The sequence below is a fragment of the Camellia sinensis genome, chromosome 1, assembly GCF_055761805.1.
Source record: "Camellia sinensis isolate YWXY chromosome 1, ASM5576180v1, whole genome shotgun sequence".
Classification (NCBI taxonomy): Eukaryota; Viridiplantae; Streptophyta; class Magnoliopsida; order Ericales; family Theaceae; genus Camellia; species Camellia sinensis.
In genome coordinates this window covers 47851893-47875772 of record NC_138961.1, presented here as the reverse complement: position 1 = coordinate 47875772, position 23880 = coordinate 47851893, and the positions used below count along the sequence as shown (strand labels likewise).

Sequence of the window (23880 nt, the reverse complement as noted above, 5' to 3'; positions counted from 1 at the left end):
GATTGGAGCTGTTGCTGCGACGACGGCGGTCGGAGGCGGTCAGAGCTGTTGCTCCTCTCTCTTCTCTCCCTCTCTCTCTTTCTCTTCCTCTCCCTCCCTCTCCCTCTGTCTCAGACTCGTTGAAGAAGAAGAAGAAAAAGGGAAAAAAAAAAAAAAGAATGCCCAAAACGACGTCGTTTTGGGCATTTGGGGGATTAGGGGGGGAGAAATTCGAGCGACGAAGCTTTATTCTATGGATAATAGGAGCGCATATATAGAATAAATTTGAATTATAAAATAATAATTTTGAATAATTTCTGAGTAGTTAAAACTGGTTGGTTGGTAGTGTTACGGTGTTATAATATGTCACAATAATGAATTTTTTTTAAAAAAAATTTATCGAAATTAATTTATTTGAATAGTATTTTTCATACTATAAATATAATCAATAAACCAGTAAAGTTTGTACACAACACAACACAACACAAGACACCACACCACCCAGGTCAGGCCCCAATTAATTCCTCCTTTATCCTTGCTTACTTCTTTGATCTCTCATGGCACCAACCCCCAATCCAGTGAAGGTGGTTGAGGTTTGCAGAGTGACTCCAACACCTCCGACTAGTACTAGCTCATGCTCGGCCGCCCCAACTGGGTGAAGTTCTCTCCTGTTAAGGGCCTATTTTCTTCTACGAAGCCCACCAATATTCAACCACTACATTCTTAGGAAATATCCTTCCTAAACTCAAACATTCCCTCTCTGTCACCCTCCACCACTACCTTCCACTCGCCAGAAATCTGACATGGTTCACAGATTCTGATGATAAACCAATTATCCGATACGTTGAAGGTGATGATGATGCAGTTTCACTTACCATAGCCGAGTCTGAAGCTGATTTTTATCATCTTTCCTCCAGCAATATAAGCAGCGTTCGCCAAGTCAAATAAATTGAACCATTTTTACCCAACTTACCAGCATCTGACAATCGAGTACCCGTGATGGCATTGCAAATCACTTTGTTTCCAAACAAAGGGTGCGGTACTTGACGGGAAAACTTCAGCTCTGTTTATGCATTCTTGGGCTTCCATTTGCTGAGGCGGAGGAGGAGGTCTAAGCCCTGAATTAACTCCATTCTATGACAGGACCATTATCAACGACCCAGATGAGCTTGAGAGAAAGTATCTAACCTTGGTGTTGCAACATAGTGGATCCAACAACAACAACAACAGAAGAAGCCTCATGATATTGAATGTGAATGCTTCACCTGGTACAATGCTTGGCACTTTCCAATTGACACGACCAAGTATAGAGAATATGCAGAAGAGGGTGAACGCCCAATGGCAAGAGAAACAATCCAATATTTTTCATGTATCGGCCTTTACAATAACATGTGCCTACGTATGGGTTTGCCTAGTTAAAGCTCGGAAAATCAGCAGGACAGGGAAAGTTCATCTTGGATTCATTGTCAATTGCAGGGCTCGCTTGGACCCCCCTATTCTTTCAACTTATTTTGGGAATTGTGTTTCGACTCATCTGGTAAATGTAGATTAGGTATCATGAAAATTTTTTCATTAAAATAATCATGAAAGTTTTGTGACCCTTGGATTACACTTAGAATAAAGTATCACATATTAATCAAGTAATCTAAAGATCATAAAATTTTCATGAAAAAATTTTCATGATGCCTAACTTTTTCCAAAGATTTAATAGCAGAAGATGGAGTGGCTGTAGCAGCTAAAGCAATTGGTGAAGTTATAGGAGGTTTGAGTGACAGACTTGTAAAGGGGGTCGATGACTTGTCAGAATTTGCTTTGCTAGACATGGATAGGGTATTTACCATCGCAGGTTCACCTCGCTTTGAGCTGTATAAGATTGGGGGAAACCAAGGAAGGTGGACATGACATCAATTGCTAGAAATGGAGCTTTTTCTCTTTCAGATTCTACAGATGGCAATGGAGGGCTTGAGATTGGGTTGATGTTGAACAAACAGGAAATTGAAGCTTTTCCTTCTTTGTTTGCTACTGGTCTCGAAGCCTATTTTCCGTATTTTTTGTTTTTACTGAAATTTTTTAATATTTTAAGTAATTTTTTTTACTTTTTAGACATACCTAACATAAATATACCTAAAAAGTAAAAAATTTGTGAAAGAAACTTTTTAAAAATTCACTAAATACAAAAAATACAAAAAAAATATGAGAATTCAGTACATTTTTTATATTTTTATGCATTTACTAATTTTTTAAAATATTTTTTTCATAATTTTTTTACTTTTTAGGTATATGTATGTTAGGTATGTCTAAAAAGTAAAAAAAATTACTTAAAATTTTAAAAATATTCATTAAAAACAAAAAAATACGAAAACCAAAAAGCTCAATTTTCAAAAAACTTAATCAAAAAAACTCAAACCAAGCACAGTGATTTCATGAGTTGCAAGTTCTAGCACGCTTCCCTAGCCATGGATGGAACTTGGAAGAGCAGCTATTCAAAATCGCTCTGGAGAACCATTTCAAGATCTTCCTTGGCAAGCAAATCTTTTGGCTCGAGCCAAGTCTATTTTGTGTTTCCTGTAATTTCCTCCCCCCCATATTTGGTGTTGTAATTTGATGGGACTTAAAAAATTGGTTTGGTTTGGTTTGATATTTGGTGTTTTAATTTTTATTTTATTTTTTTGAGAAATATCAAATTAGTGAGACAGTGGAGAAATTATTACACTAGAGATAGAAATTTTTTATAGGACAACTCTGATACATTGTAAGGACTTGCACCATACACAGAGGATTTGTATTATGCATACAGTAAAATTGCACTATCATAAAAGTATAAATAACTTTTTATTGTCCTACTAATTTGATATTTTTCCTTTTTTTTTTTAATTTGTCCCATTTATGTACAATTCTTCCCCACACACACAAAAAATAAAAATAAAAATAAATCTCTAGTGGATTCAAAAAGGAATTATTAAAACTACTCAAATGAGACGATATTGTTCAATATCGACGGAGTATAATATTGCAAATTTAAATTTAATTATTCAAAAATTATTTAGAATTATTATTTTATAATTCAAATTTATTCTATACATAAATTTCACACTATACAAATTTAATCACAATTACACAATCACTTTTGGGATACATTTAGAATAGTTAAAGTGAAATATATAAAATTATTCATATCCACTGCACCTCTCCACAAGTATTCACTTTAGTAAGGGTAGACATTTGTTGGGACGGGTAGCACTACATAGTAACAAACTTTGTGTCTGCCTAAGCGTAGCCCATCCTAATATCATGCCTTTATTTTTGTCCAATTCCGGCTCAAAAAATAATTATAAATCTGAAGTCTACCCATCCGACTATATATTAAAAAAATTTAAAATATTTCATAATTAAATTCAATTACATGTTATATTTTTTAAATACATATACTGAGGTTATTATAAATTAAAGGATTTCTTAAATTAGAGGAACCAATAGGCCGATGTCCTTAGCTTCAAGTACATCTTTTAAGATGAATTTGAACTGATAATTCCATACATCAGTTGACTAGTCAGGAAATTTTTTAGGTAGTTATTACAGATCAGTGTAATATAAATAAAGTAATTAGAGAATATGAAGAAGAGGGTGAACGCCCAATGGCAAGAGAAACAATCCAATATTTTTCATGTATCAGCCTTTATAACATGTGCCTACGTATGGGTTTGCCTAGTTAAAGCTCGGCAAATCGGCAGGATAGGGAAAGTTCATCTTGGATTCATTGTCGATTGCAGGGCTCGCTTGGACCCCCCTTTTCCTTGAACTTATTTTGGGAATTGTGTTTCGATTCATCTGGTAAATGCAGATTCAAAAGATTTAATAGCAGAAGATGGAGTGGCTGTGGCAGCTAAAGCAATTGGTGAAGTTATAGGAGGTTTGAGTGATAGACTTGTAAAAGGGGTCGATCACTTGTCTGAATTTGCTTTGCTAGACATGGATAGGGTATTTACTATCGCAGGTTCACCTCGCTTTTGTTAAGAAAACTCTCTGTATTTGTCAAGTGAACATAAGCAAATTGGAAGAATGTTCTCTTATTCAATTAAACAGCTCAACTAGATATATATAGCTTTACAAGAATAATAGAAAAGAGAAATAGATTGCAGCCCACCTATTAACATGGTAAGTGACTAGGAAACAAACAACTTGTCCCTAAAGAATAGGAATTCTTCAAACCACTAAGCAACTAATCAAAAACAGATCCTAAAGACTAGATCAACACTAACAATTTCAACATCCTCCCTTAAACTGAATACCAATTTCATTCAGTTTATACTTGGATCTGTGCAGACCCCCAACAGACCTCTCAGCTTCATGAACACATCAAGCTTTAATGGCTTGGTCATTATGTCTGCAATCTGTTCTTGAGTGTGATAATGGACCAACTTTACAGCTCCATCTTTAGTAAGCTCACGAAGAAAATGAACCTGACATCTATATGCTTGCTTCGACCATGTAATACAGGATTTTTCGAAAGCTCAATTGCTGAGCTGTTATCACAAAAGTCCGTTGTACCACCACTTTGAGCATGATTAAAACCCTTCAAAATCCTCCTTACACAGACTGCTTGACAAGCACATGAAGCTGCTGCAACGAATTCAGCTTCAAGGGTAAACAATGTGACTATTGGTTGTTTCTTCGATGACCAAGAAACGGCTCTTGAACTCAACAAAAAAACATAACCTGAAGTACTCTTTCTGTCATCTGAATCTCCAGTGTAGTCACTGTCTGTATAGGCAACCAGCTTCTCATCTCCTCCCTTTCTATAAAATATCCCAAGATCAGAAGTTCCTTTCAGATATCTCAACACTCTCTTGGCTGCCTGAAGATGAAGCTTTGTGGGATGGTCCATATACCTACTTAGAAGACTCACTACAAACATAATGTCAGGTCGAATAGCAGTCAGATACATTAGACTGCCAACTACTTGCTTGTAGCGACTACTGTTCACTCTTACTCCATTCTCATCTCTCATGAGTTTGCAACCTGGAACAATTGGATTACGAACTGAATTGCATTTATCCATATCAAACCTTTTCAGCACCTTTTGTGCATACCTCATTTGATAGATAAAAATACCCCCCCGGTCTTTGCATTACTTCTATACCAAGGACATATCTCATTTTTCCAAGGTCAGTCATGTCAAACTTATGCATCATAGTATTTTTAAATTCAACAAACATATGCTCATCATTGCCCATAAAATCAAATCATCAACATAGAGACAGACAATTAGAATTTTACCTCTTTCTCCTGCTTTGATGAACAATGTATGCTCATTAGGGCACATCTCGAAACGTTCATTAGTAAAATATGACTCTATCCGACTATACCAAGCTCATGGAGCTTGTTTTAGTCCGTATAAAGCCTTTTTTAGCTATACACTTTTTGTTCATTACCTTTCTTTTCATAACCAGGAGGTTGCTCTACGAAAACCTCTTCACTAAGTTCTCCATGGAGAAAGGCCGACTTTGCATCTAGAAAAATTGTCCATCGTTTTTGAGTTGCAAGAGAAACTACCAATCGAATTGTCTCCAAACGTGCTACAAGTGCAAAAACCTTAGTGTAGTCCACGCCATGTTTTTGGGTGTAACCCTTGGCAATCAAATGTGTTTTGTACTTCTCCACCTCACCATTTTCATTGGGCTTCGTCTTATACACCCATTTCACACCAACCTTCTTTCCCCCAGTAGGTAAATTTGTCAACTCCTAAGTATCATTTTTCTCTATAGCTATAATCTCCACATCCGTAGTTGTTCTCCACTTTGCATCTTTTAGTGCCTCTTCAAATAGAATTGGATTATCGGCTGCAAAGATGGCTAAATATGCCATGTTTTCTTCCTTATATAAACCTTCTCCACTTACATAATCCTCATCCAATTTGGTTGCCTTCTCAACCTTTGTTCCCGAGAGTTAAGTGAAAGATCTTCACCTGAGCTAGATGAATTGCCTTCATATGACCCATTCGAGCCATCGGTTTCACTTTCCTTTGTACTACTTTGTTCATTAATTTCAGCTTCATCTCCATTTTCAGCAGCTACATCTGGCTCTTTGTCATTCTTGCCCCAAGTTAAACCAACCAAAATAACTTCCTCATGACTTTTGTTCCAATCCCAACTGTTGCCTTCTTCAAACACCACATCTCTTCTTACCATAATCTTCTAAGAAATGGGATTATACAACCTATATGCCTTTGACTCCTCACTGACTCCAAATAAAACACATTTTACACTCTTGTTATCGAGCTTTGAACTTTTGCAATCAGGAATACGAACATGAGATACACATTCAAATACCCTGAAGTGATCCACTGATGGTTTGAATCTGCTCCAAGCTTCTTCTGGAGTTTTGTTCTTTACTGCAAGAGTTGGACTCCTATTGAGAACATGAACTGTCCAATTCACAGCTTCAAGCCAGAATGTTTTGGCAATCTTCTTCCCTGAAAGCATACTTCGAACCATATTCATGATAGTTCGATTCTTTCTCTCTATAACACCGTTTTGTTGAGGGGTATATGCGGTTGTTAGTTGTCTTCAAATACCATTCTCACTACAAAAATTAGTGAATTCAAGTGATGTGAACTCACCCCCACTATGATGACCCCGACCTCCGTACTATCATATTATATTATTTTAATAAGCTTAATTACATGATTGTGTGTTTAATTATGTGCTTGCATGCTAAATTTTGTAGTTATCTGTTATTACATGGAATATCTGTTCATTTAACGGCTTAGAATAAGAAATTGAAAGCCCGAACATCTTCAGAAGCCAAAATTGACTAGCCCAATAGGCTAATTAGAATATTTAGAATTTTATGGCAACTTTTGTCAAAATTTAATTCGGACCAAAATAATTGGAATAAACTGATTGAACTTAGTTAGAATTAAGCCTAATTAATTAACCTTAATCAACTTTGATTAGGCTAAGCTAATTACACCCTATATAAGCTTATACATGTCTTGAGCTCACATATACAAACACATGGGCTAAGATTTTGAGAGAGGAGGAAGGTGAACTCAACATTTAGAGAGAGAGAAAAGAGAATTTGAAGGAAATTGTGGAGGACTTGAAGGATTAAGCTAAACAACACTTGAATTCACACATTAGGTATGAAATTCACTCTAAATTCTTGGAATTAAGTCATGTAGGAACTAAGTTCATGGAGTTGTAGGATCATTTACATGAGTTTGAGTGGGTTGAGCATGAATTACCATGAATATGATGGATTTGAGTTGAATTATGTACATGCATGTTTGAATCACCAATTTGAGTTTGAATTTCATAGGATTTTCCACATGCATGAAGCTATATTTAACATTTTTGAAGATGTTTCATAATTTTACCACTTTTCATCTCATGCATGAGAGTTGTGAAAAGATTTGAAAAGAGATGAGTGTAATACATATCATGCATGGTTTCAACCTCACATTTTAAGTTTAATTTTGAGAATTTGGCCCATGATTTTGGCCCATGATTTTGGGCAATTGGTTTCAAATTGACTATATTTTCAATTTCTTCAATGTTTTTCCAAGTCTTTGTACCAAAAACACGAGTTTTGGACCATTGAATATCAAGTTTGAGCTTCAAACATAATTCTAGAAATTTCAAAATTCGACCTGTTCATTGGAGCAAAAAAAGTGTCGCTCGAGCGTAAAAATCAAGCTCCCAGAAGTTTTACAGAGAATTGCACGGTGGCTCGAGCTTCCAAACCTGTGCTCGAGCAAACCCTGTTTTGCATTGCTCATCGCTTGAGCGACGGAAAGCTCGCTTGAGTGTAAAAATCAAGCAACTAGTCTTTTGTAGAGTATACAGACCGCTCGAGTGACCGAAGTTGCACTCGAGTGACCACTCTTATTTTTGAACCCTCGCTCGAGTGAGGACCTTGTTTTTAGCAAATTTTGACCTTTAAAGTGCATACTTGCATCCTCATGTCATTTCTAGCACTCTTAGGCACCAATTGAACTCATATAAACATGGAATGAGTTAGAAACACATAAGAAGAGTTGAATTAAATGAAGTGGTGTTTCAATTGTGCTTTCGTTATGTGTTTTTGTATAGTGGACGTTCGAGGCGTAGTGACAGCATAACCCACTGTGAGCAGTAACTTTATAAAGATATGTCCGAGTAATATTTATTTTTGAAATTGTTATTGTTCTTGAAATCAATATGTGATTGATTGAATGGTTTATTAAAATGTTATTTTCTATCAATGAATGAAGTTCACTTTTGAAACTGTATTGTGGCATCCATTGATTGTAGGCCCTTGCCTAGGGGTTAACAATACCATGGCCATTGATTATAGGCCCTTGCCTGGGGGTAACAATACCATGGCTATTGGGATTGATTGAAACACCGAGATCTCTAGTGTTCGACCTTTCGTGGTCCATTGGTTTGACCCATTGGCTTGACCTTTATGGTTCGTTGTGATCGGAATATTATTGCTTTATGGATGTGCCACTTAATTTGATATTGAATGACATCGACGATGAATTTTATTGAATATTGAGAATTGAAATGAGAATTGGATTGGCATGTTATCGATCTTCATTCATATAATCTCTTTATTTTGTTATTACTCACTGGGCCTTAGCTCACAGAGTTAAGAAAGCCTCGAGTCTATCCGAGTCAGCCTTTTGTGGAGCTTCCAAGTGAAGTAACTAGGCTCAGGTAGAGCCATGCTAGTTGAACCCCTTTTTGCTTGTTAAATAGTTTTGTATTTGTGTGTATTTTGGGGTTTTGTATAACTATAAGATGTGGATGTTTGGAACTAATGTGGTGTATGTACATAAAGAATGAATCTTTGCTTATGATACGAAGTTCTTTTCATATACCCACCGCTCAATGGATAATTTTTATGTTATATTATACTTCTGCTAAGCCTTGTACTTCATATTAAATGGATTATTAGTATGGAGGCCATAGGTAATCTATGATTACTGGCCGGTCATAATGCTAAACCTATAGGGGCAAGTTTGGGTTGTGACAGAGTGATATCAGAGCACGAGTTATATCTCACTCACTAGTCCATTAAGCTATAGAGAGTCTAGAGGAGACTTCAGGATTGCATTCACGTGTATTTAAATGTTAGAGTGAGATAATTGGTACAATTTGCATATTTGAATTTGTACATACATACACACACATATATATATATACACACACACACATATATATATATATATATTGTGTTTGTTATAATACAAAGTTTCATATAGAAAATGGTGAGAACAAGAAGTGATGAGCTAGATGAGGCAACCTCCTCAAGATTGGACAAAATGGAACGAATGATGCAAGACATGGTTGAAGCCATAAAACAACAACAGCAGTGGCAACAACAATGACAACCACCACCCCCACCTCTAATGCCTATACTACATCTAGCTCCAGGGTGTTAGACAAGGGACTGTATTGTTGCTTTGACTAGAGAATTCAAAAAGATGAAGCCACAATTGTTTCATGGTGGGATTGAACCATTAAAGACGGGAGCTTAGGTCTTACGGATTAAGAAGTTGTTTGAAGTGTTCCCTTGTACCGAAGCTCAGAAAGTACAATGAGCCGTATTCACATTAGAAGATGATGCAAGGCGTTGGTGGATGTTGGTTCGAGATGAGAATAAGGATATTACTTGGGCTTGCTTTCTAGAGATCTTTACAAGAAATACTTCTCGCAATGTATACGGGACAGAAAAGTGTTTGAATTCATGGAACTCAAGCAGGAAAACAAATCATTTGCTGAATATGAGGCTCAGTTTACAGAGTTAGCTTGATTTGCACCCCACATGGTAAATATGGACTACAAGAAAGCTAGACAATTTGAGAAAGGTTTGCGTGATCCAATCCTAGACAGAGTCAATGTACTCAAATTATTGACATATGTGGATGTGCTTGATAGGGCACTAATAGCAGAGGGTGATGTAGCTAACCGTAAACAGAAATTTGAATGGAATGGCAGGAGACGGAATTTCAATAAGGGGGCAACATCAACAAACAAGAAGTTAAAGTCTGGGAGTTCTAGTAATACTAGTTCAAACCAAAGTGGTAATTCAACACCTACTTGTGCTACCTGTGGAAAGAAACATTGGGGTGTTTGCTACCGTGCATTAGGGGCTTGTTATCACTGTGGGAAGACGGGACACATAGCAAAGGATTGTACACAACCACGTCGAAGTGGAAATCATGGTACCGCAAGTTTAACTAGATCTACTCCAACAACGGGAACAAACGCAACACCCATTACAACAAGAAATGAACAGAGGCAAGGAGGGGTTTTTACACTAATTTCGAGGGATACTCAAAACACTGAGGCTGTGGTTTCAGGTACTCTCCCTATTTGCAATCAAGATGCATATGTGTTAATTGATTCGGGTTCGACACATTCTTTTGTCTCTTCTGTGTTTGAACATAGATTAAATAGACCCATGGAATCATTGCCCTATATAGTGTGTGTGTCCACACCATCTGGGAAACCTGCTTTATGTTCATCTGTTTATCGTGCTTGTGAATTACGTGTTGATAGTGTGATATGGTTTGTGGATCTATTGCCTCTTGATATTAGACACTTTGATGTAATTTTGGAAATGGACTGGTTGTCTAAATATTGTGTAATGAAACAAGTTTTATTTAGACCTCCAGGACATGATGAAATTGTATTTGTGGGTAATGGAGTAGTACCCCTATCTTATTTGATTTCTGCAATGAAAACTTGTAAATTACTCAAGAAGGGATGTCAAGGGTACTTATGTTGTGTGATGACTGAACAAACCATGGATGTCACCCTAGATAGTATACTAGTAGTGAGAGACTTTTCTGATGTGTTTCCGGATGAATTACTTGGACAACTAGTAGATAGAGAAATTGAGTTTACAATTGATATGATACTGAGTACACAACCAATAAGTCTAAATGCTCTTTGAAGTTGGATCCTCAACCTAAAAGAAGCCAAACCAAATGAATAAAACACTAGTGAATTTGTAGAAACTTTGGGATGATATCGATAAGCACTTGAGCGATTGGCTGCTAGAGAATGTATTAGACAATATTTGTTATGCTGCATTTCTAAAGAAATTGAGTGAAAATAATTTTTTATTTTATTTTCATGGGCCTTCTAATGCAGAATTATTTTAAAATCTATACAATTTTGATAATTAAAAATATAAACCTAGCTGAAGGTAGGCCCCAATTATTTTATCAACTTTGTGCTACATGCACATAAAGCCTTCCGCATAAGAATGATTCACTAATAAACGAATATCTATCCACCCTCAAATTTTTTTAATTTTTTTATGTGACATGTCTCTTTTCTTCATTTTCTCTCTCTCTCTCTCTATGTATTTTTTCCCCTCTCTCTAATGTGGTGCATCATTGTTGTTCTCTCTTACTTTTTAAAAATATCATAGTAATATATCCTTATACCTAATTAGTACTAAAATCTAATATGTAAAATAATTTTATCTAATCCAAACTACCTATAGAATAATACATTATGAATTAATTTTCTTCTATCAAATATTAAATATGTATATTTTTTTTTATATTTTTCATCTACCTTATTAATATCTTATGATTAATTTACATGAATTTTTTATTTAACATGATTTTTTTATTACAAAATATTTATATTTAATTTAAATTTTATATACCTATATACAATATGTATAAATAATTCAAAAAAAATATTAAAAAAAATCAATACTCTACATAATTAATGTACGTATTTTTTTTCTTAATCCAATTACAACATATTTATATTTAATTTTTTAAATAAATTTTCTGTAACTTTTATTTCTACATATTTTTATTTTCCAAATGAATATAAAACAAAATTAAATAATTTGAATCACTTTTAATTTTATGCTACTAATTATCCTTTCAATTTAACTATTAAATATACCCCTGAGTTTGTTTAAAATACAATTTACCCCTACGATTTTAGAAATTACATCCCGCTCCTTGAAATTTCAAATTTCATAACAAATGACCTATTTTATTAATAAATTATAAAGTCAATTAACAATTTTTAATGATATTAGAAATTTATTTCAAATAATAATTCAGGTAATTTTATCATTATATAGGAGAGCAGTTATGATTTTTATTTTTTTAGTTAATTCTGTTAAATACAAATTTCTGACAATGGGATATTTATAATTTTTCAAACCACACAAGATAATCTGTATTTTAAGTAAACCTCATGGGATGTATTTGTAATTTATCCTTATTTTTAATATTAAAATGATTGCTTATTTTATTATCCTATAATTTAATATATATCATATAAAATCATTATATGATAATTACTTTTTTATAGTACGATAGGATTAAAATTATTGAAATACACAAATAATTTAACTAAAATTATTATATATAAGTATTCAAGTAACATTTTTATAGAACGATAGTGCTAAGATTCTCAAAATAAATAATTAGAATCACACTTTAATTTTAAATTAAAATTAATATTATTCTTTTATAATACATATATCGTAACATAAAATATTATTTTAAAAAATAACATATATATTGCACGAGTCAACTACTGATGATTCACTAATAAATCAATCTCTTGTTGTGAACGATTTATGTTATTTTATAGAGTAATATTATAAAAACTATCAGATATTATTATTTTTCTCATTTATTGACGTGGATATCATCTTCCATCCAAGCCGGTGGCAATACAGAGCGTAAAGCTAACCTTTGCCAAACCATGAGCGACACGATTCCCCTAGAATAGATGATTTTTGTTTCTTTCCGATTAATAATTTAAGTAATTTTATTATTATATAAGTAGGTGATCCATGTAATATATAGAAATTTATTTTTAAAATAGGAAATTAATTTTGAATCTTAATACTTTATGTGTTGAAAATTATAACAATTGAAAGAAAAATATATACAGATTTACTAATGGCAGATGAAAATTTTTGTTACTGTGTGTATTATCAACCTAAAATCAAATTCTCAATTGTGTTAATCGAATTTATTAAAATTTATAAATTCCACTTGTATCAAAATATTTTTTTTCTTAAAAAAAATAAAAATAACTGAAAATTCTATAATATACAAATTATGACTTGATTAAAATTCATAGTGTATTATTTTGGTTATTAATCGAAAATGTCTTTCCTAATTTCTTATGTTTTTGGTTATGTCTAAAGTGGTGCATCATATTTTTAATTATACTTCAAGTGATATTTGATTATAATCTATTATAATACTTTTATATGACAATATTTAAGTATTGTATTACATGAAAAAAGTGCTTAAAGTGGGTTGACTTAGAAGTAGGATTTATACTTATATCAGTAAAATCGTAAGAGTTATTCACATTGATGAATACAAAATTATAAATTCAAATCATAAATAGTGTCCTCAAAGGGAATTAGACACAAAATCTCTATAATCTTTAATAATTTCGTTTCATAAAGGGGTTTTGATTAATTATGTGACACGTCATAATAACCGCAAATTTTTTATTCTAGCTTTTTTGTTTTTTGCATATCTTTTCTGGCAGAACTCATGAAAGTGCATTATCAGTAATATTACAAATTCAAAAATTTTATTTAAAAAATATTCAAGAAAGTGCATTAAATATACATAGTCATTTTTTGATGAATCATTATTTTTTTAAATAATACTCCATACTATTTATCATTTGGAATTTGTCAATTTATCTTCTAAAAACTTAACCAAAAAAAAAATTATTGAGTTATATTATTTTAATCAATCAATATAAAATTGGACACTTTATATGTATATGTAAATCACTTCTATAAATATGTTGTCTGACATAAAATTACAATGGAGTCAACTTTAATTACTGTAATGATATTTTATATTATGATATGTGTTACAAAAAAATATTATTAATTTAAATTTAAATTACTTGAATGCTTATAAATAATAAATTTAGTTAAATTGTTTGTTGATTTTGATAATTTTAGTTCTATTGTGCTATAAAAGTGTAATTATCGTATAATAATTTTATATGTTATATATTAAATTATAAGATAATAAAATAAGCGCTCATTTTGATATTAAAAATAATAGTTAAATTAGAAAGAGAATCAGTAATATAAATCTAAAAGTGATTCTAATTATTTAATTTTATTTTTATTTTTATATTTATTTGGATAATAAAAACATGTAGAAATAGAACTATGCAAAATTTTTTTTAAAAGATTAAATATAAATATGTTGTGATTGGATTAAGAAGAAGATACATAAATTAATTATGTAGAGTATTGATTTTTTTTCTTTAATATTCTTTTTGAATATTCATACATATTAAGTATATGTACATAAAATTTAAATTAAATATAAATAATTTGTAATAAATAATTTCATGTTAAATAAAAAATTTAATATAAATTAATATTAAACATCAATAAGATAGATAAAAAATAAAAATATAAAAAAAAATTAATTTGATTCGTACAATGCACATAATTAAGCACATTTTATCTTATTTATTTATTTATCAAGATAATGTTTTTTCAAATATCATAATAATTAAATTATAATTATATATATATGGAAAATAAGTATTTTTCAAATAGAATCCATATAAAATTAGTTATTATAATTGAATTTGTGTAGAACTTTATATGTAAATGAAAAAAGTATAATGATGTGAATGTGCCACATAAGTAAGAGAAAAACATTACTTTTAATAGTATATATATATATATATATATATATATGATAAGAGAGCAGTTAGAATTTTTATTTTTTAGTTAATGTTATTAAATAAAAAATTCTAACAATGAGATATTTATAATTTTTCAAATTATATGAGATAATCCATATTTTAAGCAAACCTTAAGGAGTGTATATATAATTTATCCTTATTTTTAATATTAAAATGATTGTTTTGTTGGTGGGAGTGGGGTGCAAACCACTTATGGTGGTTCACAAAAAACAAATACAAGAGAGGATTGATAATCTGAAAAAAAGATTTATTTCACTTAAATATGTAAAATACATCGAGGAGAGAAAAACACATTTTTACTCTCTAACTCTCTTCGTTTTCCCATGCTCTGAATTCCCAACATACAATAGTTATATATAAATAAAACTAACAATGTGAAAACATTAAATGCAAATACGGCTGAGGCTATGAATTTCAAACGATTGCAACCTCTTCTGACAAACTTGATCTGCAGCCTCCACTTTTAACAAACTTGATTGCAGCCTCTATTCTTAGACCGGTGGAAATTGTTTTATTTTATTATTATAGTGAAGCAAGATTACTTCACAACATCCCCCCTTAATCTTGATTCTCCATGCTGCTTCATCCTAAGCATTAACTTCATTCTGTTGAACAGATCATTTTACAATGGCTTCATGAAATATCTGCGAGCTGATCTTGAGATTTGCAAGGAAATAATTCCACCTCTCTCTTTTTCACATGCTGTCGGATAAAATGATATCGGGTATCAATATGCTTACTTCTTTCATGATAAACTGGGTTTTTTGCCAATGCAATTGCTAAGCAATTATCAACAAAAATCTTAGTGGGTTTTTCTTGTAGAAATCCCAAATGTTTCAGCATGTTCCGTAATCATATTGCATGGCACATAGCTGAGTTGGCTGCAACATACTCAGCTTCGCAAGTAGATAATGCCACAATGGCTTGCTTCTTGGACGACCATGTGAAGGCTGTATCTCCCATAAAGAAAGTAAATCCCGTAGTACTTTTTCGTTCATCCAAGTCACGTTCCCAGTCGCTATCTGAGTAGCCAACAAGACTGAAATTATCAGTTGGTTTATAGAATAAACCATCATCGACTGTACCTTTGATGTAGCGAAGAATCCTCTTTGCTGCATAAAGGTGTGACTGATCCGGTGTTTCCATATATCTGCTAATCAGTCCTACTCTATAGAGTATGTCTGGCCTGGCGCAAGTAAGATAACGAAGACTTCCAACTAAGCTCTTGAAATAAGTTGGATCCACATCACCTGCCTTTGTACCTTTTTTGAGCTCCACTCCACTGTCTATAGGAGTGTTCATTGGATTACAATTTTCCATTCCATATCTCTTGAGAATCTCCTTGGCATAGCCACTTTGGGAAATAAAAATTCCATTTTTTCTTTGTGCCATTTCAATGCCGAGAAAATGAGTCATCAATCCAATATCTGTCATTTCAAATTCTTGAACCATGCTTCTTTTAAAGTTTATGAACATGGTTAGATTGTTTCCGGTGAAAATTAGATCATCAACATAAAGACAAGCAAGCAACATGCTTCCATCGGCTTCTTTCTTCAAATACAGTGCGTGCTCATATGGACATTTTTCAAAACCATTGTCATGAAAATACTAATCAATTCTAGTATTCCATGCACGCGGAGCTTGCTTCAATCCATAAAGTGCTTTCTTCAATTTGTACACTTTGTCTTCATGACTATTCTGAACATACCCTGAAGGTTATTCAATATAGATTTCTTCTTCAAGGAAACCATTAAGAAATGCAGATTTCACATCAAGATGATAAATCTGCCACTTGTGCTAGGCAGCCAAAGAAATCATTAGCCTGATAGTCTCCAACCGGGCAACTGGAGCAAACACCTCTCCATAATCAATTCCAGCTCTCTGGTTGTAACCTTTTGCTACTAACCTTGCTTTATAGTGTTGCGCTTTGCCCTGTGCATTCTTCTTTGTCTTGTATATTCATTTCACTCCAATGGGTTTGTGCCCCTCCGGTAGACTTGTAAGCTTCCATGTTTCATTTTTCTCAATGGCATGAATTTCTTCATCCATTGTTTTCTTCCATTTATCTTCTTGGATGGCTTCTGAGAAAGTAAGTGGATCATTATCTCATTGGTCTCGGTTGTTTGAAAAAATTATCATCTGATGATGTTGATGATGATGATGATGTAGCACTTCTGTGAGAAACTGGCGATCTAGGTGCCGGTATTCTATGTGGAGGAGTTTGTGGCTCATGTTGAACTTCTCTTGTAATTTCAATCGGAGCTTTTGATGTTTCATCTTCAAGAATGAGTTCTGCATCTTTAACAACTTCATCTTGATTCCAGTTCCAACCTTCTTCTTCTTCAAATATCATATCTCTACTCATGAACACCTTTTTGGTAATGGGATTATACAACTTGTATCCCATTTGTTCTGTTTTCATATCCGACAAGGATACATTTTTCTCCCTTATCATCGAGCTTGGTTCTTCTTGCTTCTGGAATCTTTGTATACGCAACACATCCAAATATTCTGAGATGATTGACACTTGGCTTATGTGAACTCCAAGCTTCTTCTGGAGTCATAGAGTGAAGGCTCCTGGTTAGGTATCTATTTAGTAGATACACAACATATGATATGGCTTCAGCCCAAAATTGTTTGGGTATTCCCTTTCCTTTCAACATGCTCCTTGCCATATCTAAAATTGTGCAATTCTTCCTTTCAGCAACACCATTTAGCTGTGGCATATAGGATGGTGTTGTTTGATGCTTGATTCCATGGTTTTTGCAATAATTCGCGAAAGCATCTGATGTATATTCTCAACTTTGATATGATCGCAATGTCTTGATGTAGTAGCCACTTTGCTTCTCTACAAAAACTTTAAATTCTTTGAAGATATTGAACACCTCCGACTTTCTTTTAAGAAAATACACCCATGTCTTCTGGTTATAATCATCAATGAAGGTGAGAAAATATCTATTCTGTCCATTTGATATTGGCTTCAATGGACCACACACATCAGTGTGCACTAGTCTAGCGGCTTTGTTGCTCTCCACTTCACTTCTTTGGCAAAGCTAGTTCTGTGATGCTTGCCAAGAATGCAGCTTTCATAGACCTTATTAGTATGAGCAATATGAGGGAGCCCTTTCACCATATTCTTGCTTGACAACAGCTTCAAGCTTCCAAAGTTGAGATGTCCAAACCTCAAATGCCATAGCCAGTCTTTGTCTTTGATGATGGCACTTAAACACTTCGCAATATCATATTGGATGTTCAATGCAAACATCCGATTCTTGGACATTCTCACCCGCGCAATCAAATTACCATGATTGTCTTTGATGATAAGATGACAATCTTTCATGCTGATGTCGCATCCTTTCTCTAGGAGTTGTCCCATACTCAAAATGTTGTTCTTCATGGCAGGAACATAATAAACATTGGAGATGTAATCATGATCTCCATTCTTGAGCTTGATCAGAATATTGCCTCTTCCTTTCACTAGAGTCTTTGAAGAATCACCAAATGAGACTTGTGCTTGTACAGTCGCGTCAAGCTCAACGAACAACTCTCTTTTACCACACATGTGATTACTGGCTACCGAATCTAGATACCAAACATTGTTTTGGTTTGCAGTGTCTCCATGGTCATCTACTTTGGCATTCATTGCTGTAATGCCCGAACTTGTGGCACTGGTAGCACTGAAAATTACTTTTGTCAACTCTTGTTCGGTTGTTGTAACCACCTCCTCTACCTCTTGCTTTTCCTCTTGGAGCAAAGTGTGGTTGACTTCTTCCTCCTCTAGCTGGACCTTTTCCACCTCTTCCTCGAAAACCAGAACTTCGGTTATTGTAACCACGACCTCTTCCTCGGCTTCTTTGTGATGTCCCCCCTTGCTCATTTCTGTTATCTCTGAAAGACAACTTCGATTGAAGAGCTAGCTCTAGGGAACTTGAGGGAGTCTTCTTGCTGATCCTTTGTTCATGAATCTCAAGTGTGCCCATCAACTCATCGGTGGTCATGGCACTGAGATCCTTGGACTCTTCTATTGCTACAACCACGTGCTTGAACTTGGGACTGAGTGATACGAGAATCTTCTCTATCACTTGAAGAGATTTCATATTCTCTCTATATCTTCTCATCTAATAAGCAATGGTCAATGTTCTGTTGAAGTACTTATAAATTGACTCATTCTCATTCATGTGCAACTTCTCGAATTCGCCATGTAACACTTGGAGTCGAACTCTGATCGTCTTCTTTATTCCACGGTGTGAATTGCGAAGAATATTCCATGCCTCTTTAGAGGTTGCTGCTACTGAAATCTCCTCAAAACTTGACTCATCAATGCCTTGATAGAGTAGACACAAGGCCTTTTTATCTCTCTTCCTTGAATCTTTTAATGCCGTCTTCTAAGCTTCATTTAAATTTTCTTCATCTTCGAGAGTAGCTGGCTCGTCATATCCTCGATCCACTAACTTCCACAAATCTTGTGAGGCTAATAGGGCTTGCATTTGAATACTCCGATTTTCATAGTTCTTCTTGTTGGGTTTTGGAAACTAGGGCTGAAAGAAGTTGTTTGTGTTGGCCATTGGTTGTCTTTAAAAATTGCAAATTTTCAGAATGGAATTTGCAAATTTTGACCATACAGATGTATCCGGATATTCCAAATATTTGGAAAGAACTATTTGTAGACGCGCCCAAACTAGGCTTGCTACTACAGTTCGGACTCAAATGTCACAGTTCTGAATCTAATCTCGCAAAGTGCAATGGAAGACCGATAAATCACCAAAGAATCCAAATCCGGCAAATCGTTTTGAAAAATTGATTTTTTGTAAAGAAGTGCCAAACATGGACTGCTTTGCCAGATACAGAGTTGCCACCTAAATATTTTGTTTTGGGGGAAATTTAGGAAACCCTGACTCGTGTCTAAGGCAATGTGTCCGTCATCACCAAAGTTGCCTCAGCTTGGGAACTTGGGTACGAGAGGGGAAGGTCATGCAATGAGCACCCCCGCTTGCCCAATCAAAGATCGGCCTGTACTAAGCATGATATCTTGTTTTTGAAAATGCATGTGCTCTTATTCCGGTTATTAACCTAGAATTACTATGTGATGCGTACAACATACAAGTATAGACTAGATCGCCTAATTTGGAACAAAACATCTCATGTTCATTTGTTTGAAAATAGTTTGACGTTTGCTACTCGTAAGTAGGCTAAATCGAGGATTTCAATGAATTGTTCCAATTCAAGTAATCCAACCTTCACCCACAGGCATTCAGGCAGTTATATCAACTAAGCAGTTAGCCTCATGGCAAGCATGCTTTCATGTCAATCAATAACACACATGTAGTATGCTAAAGTGTAAACATTTACAGTGTACTCTGAGCCAAAACAAGAGCTAGTTAGTAATCATGGATGATCCTAGCTTATGTTAAGATGGCTAATGCAACACATGCAAAAATGCAACTAGATAGGCTTGGGTATTCTAAGATGGCATGTGAAATGCAACAATTGATACATGTATTTAACTTGGTATTGAAAGTACAATGCGGTTAGTATGATGCACCGAGCCCGGTGCACGCAATACAGATGAATGATGCACGCATGCAAAGCATAAGTATGCTAATTGAAATATGCCCTAAAACTAACCATTGAAAGCCGGTAAGTAAAAGGTAGAAAGAAATGGAAGTTGGAAGACATGCACACACGCATGCACACTTACTACAAAATTCGCTCTCTCGACGGAGGGTCCGAATAAAGAATACAAATCAACTAATTAACTAACTAATGAGCTAATTAATTATTACACAACCAAATTGAATAATAAGCAATCTACTTACTAATTATTACAACACTTAATTAATTAACAAATTAACTAAATAAATCACAAATTAAAGCTAACTAATAAGTAAAGCATTTAAAGTATGTAGGCTAGGCCGGCTCAGCTCTGCCTTGAAGAAGAAGAGTATGCATGCTTGGTTGCCTCCTCGAAAAGCTCTCCAAATGCTCTTTAGAGGCTCTGTCTGCAGGGTGTCCTTGAGAACTAGCTGCTGGATCTTACCAAAAATATGTTGGGGAGTGCACCAGTGGCCTGCCGGCCATGACGAGCTTCTGCCGACCAGCGAGCCGGCCAAGAGTGCACACTGCCGGCCTAGGATGAGGGGGGTGCCGACCAAGGATGAGAGGCTGCCGGCTACTGGTGTGCTGTGACACCAAGCTGCAACAAAGCACAAAACAGAGAAATGGAGAGTCTCCCAAGGATATGTATGCACCATGCCACTCCATATCACCTCAAAACATCCAGGGAGAGGCATAAACGGACCCAAGACCATTAATCACGTATCTCAATGCATGATGGCCAAAGATCCAACTTGTGCAAATTTCAATATAAAATGAATGCACGAAAACACATAAATGCTTAGAACTCTATCATGCATCATCAAGAGCGTCGGCGACCGAGAATTAAGGCATGTTCCATCACTTGAAGCATGAAACGTCCCTCGTTTCTCGTGCTCGGATTAATACTTAATCCGAACAATAATGCAACACAAGCATGGCAAACATGCAATATGACTTAAACATGCAAACATGCAACTACGTGGCATACTCAATGCAATGTAATATGATTAATTTAACAAAGCTAATGATATGCAAATAATGCTAATGCACGCATGCACAATACAATGCTACAAGGATAGATTAGCAATGTTAGGGACATGCATACTCAATGCAAAGTGAGATAAGCATACAAGCAACATGCAAGTGAACATGCCAAATGGACTTAAACCAAAAGGGGTAGACCTCAGTCATGCCCCAAATCAGTGGCCATTAGTGATGAAATTAAGGCATAAAAGGCAAGGTATGCAAGCACAATGCATTGGCCATTCAATTAGGCCCAAGAGCACACCCTCAAGAAGGCTCGAAGAGTGACAAATGTGCAAGTGTGACAACACTAAGTGCACTGAAGTTAGATAAGAAATGATGCCAAATGACTTAAACAAAGCAAGTGAAGCATGCTAGGGTCCTAAAGCATGAAGCTAGTAAAGAGGACTACAAAGGAGGCATGCAATACATGGAAAATATGCACAAACTAAACATGGACATAGCTCAAGTAGGTCAAAACAAAGACCTAAACATGCTGAGATGAGGACTCAAAGACCTAGGCATGCAAGCATACAAGCTAAGCCATAAACTAGGCAACAATGCACAACACTCAAAGACACTTAAAGGGTGAATCAAGTGGGAACATGGCAACGCTAAAAGCTCTGAAATGTCATGTTAGATGATGCCAAATCATGTACACAACACAAAAGAAGCATGCAATGGTGCTCAAAGCTTGAAGCAAGCAAGAGCACTTGTACTACAAGTATGCAAAACATGAAGCATGTGATCAAGGCAACCCAAAACAATCCTAGAACATGTTAAAATAAGTCTAAAACATGCATGGAAGGAAGCCAAAATAAGCTAACATGAAGGGCATAAGGCATGATGCATACAAGGCAAATGAGGTGGATTACACTACACCTATTAAGACCAAGCGTGGGATGACTTAACCAACAAGAATCGGAGTTATATCATGGCATAATAACCCCCAAAACACATTGAAATGATGGCTCGCAAGCTAAGGCATGAAGGCATACACAATGACTTATGTTAAGACATAAAGGGGGAAACCCTCCAACGCATTGAATGAGTGCTAAATGCAAGTGCATGAGCATGAAACATGGACTGAAATCACATAATAAATGATGTCAAATCATTCAAATAGTCTTAGTAAAGCATGCTAATGCACAAAGCTAACAAGCTAGATCGAGCCATGGTTATACAAAGCAAGTCATGCATGGCCAAAACAATACAAATCAGAGCTAAAGCATGTTAAAACATGGACAAAATCTTTTTTAAGTTAAGCCTAAAGCATGCTAGAATGACATGTTAAAGCATGAGACACATCAGGCTAATTCATGGAACTATACTACAAGTGTATGGAGCATGCAAGGGACCATCAAACCCACCCAAAACAGAGTCATGGCATGCTAAAACAACCCCAAAAACCTACTGAAATGGAGACAAAACAAGCTAGAATGACATGCTACTTCATGAAGCATACAAAGCTAGTTTGTGTGATTTACACTACAAGTGTATAAACCATGCATGGAGTGACCAAAGCAAGTAAAAATAGTGACATGCCCCAGCAAAATAACCACAAATACTAGCTAAGATATGGCCAACACAAGTCTAACAAAGGTGCTCAAACATGAGGCATATGAAGCTAGTAGACACAATACAAGGAGAGGGGATGACCCTCTCCTATTTAGGACTCTAAAACCACCTTTCCACCACTAAAAATCCTCTGGATTTCAGTGGTAGAAAGGTCATGCAAAGGCTTCAACAAGAGCCTAAAGGGATGGCTCGAAAAAAGGCCTAACAAGGCCTAAGAGGGGGGAAGATCACCCCAAACGAAAAAGTGACCTTAAAACAACTTCTCAAGCATGCAAAAATAGAACTTTTTCCAGTTAAGGGCTAAGCTCAAAAACGTATGCAAGAAGGGCTAAAAGCTTAAGCAAAAATGAGGGATCTAAAGGTTAAAGACTCACCCTTGAAGACCTTCTCTACCACTTCAACTCCAGCCACTTGTTTGAGCTCAAACTAGCCCAAGAACACCAAAAACAACCTCAAGAAGCCTTAACAACACAAGCAAGGTGTTTGAGTGTGTGTTTGTGTACAAAAGTGAGACAAAACTACACTTTCAAGGCACAAAACCAAAGCAAAAGGGAGATATAGATACAAGACTATATCTATCACTCAAACCTCTATTTTCTGAACCTCTGAAATGGAGGAGGAGCCTCTCCTTATATACAAGAGAGGCAATGTAAAGCTTGTTCAACAAGCTTGACAAGAGCTTTATCCATCTATACATGTGTATGGAGGGAAGATGAGTGAAAACCAGCTGGCTCAAAAGATTTGGTGTGAAATCAGTTGAGACGAGTGTTTTGCCGGCCATCAGTGGTGGCCGATAGTGCCTTATTAATGGCCGACAAGCATCATCAGTAGCAGATAGGGGAAGAAGCATGGCCGACAGTGCCAAACAATGGCCGGCAGTGCCTTATGAGAATCATACTGAAAGGACCAACACATGGTCCAAAAATGGGGCAGAAAGGATACAGGGTTTGGAAAGCTCAAA

At 35.0% G+C, this 23880-nt stretch overlaps 1 pseudogene; it reads left to right on the top strand.

The window, feature by feature from the left end:
- Window positions 1-472: 472 nt before the first annotated feature.
- Window positions 473-4380, top strand: LOC114311288 (phenolic glucoside malonyltransferase 2-like; annotated as a pseudogene).
- The last annotated feature ends 19500 nt before the right edge of the window (window positions 4381-23880 follow it).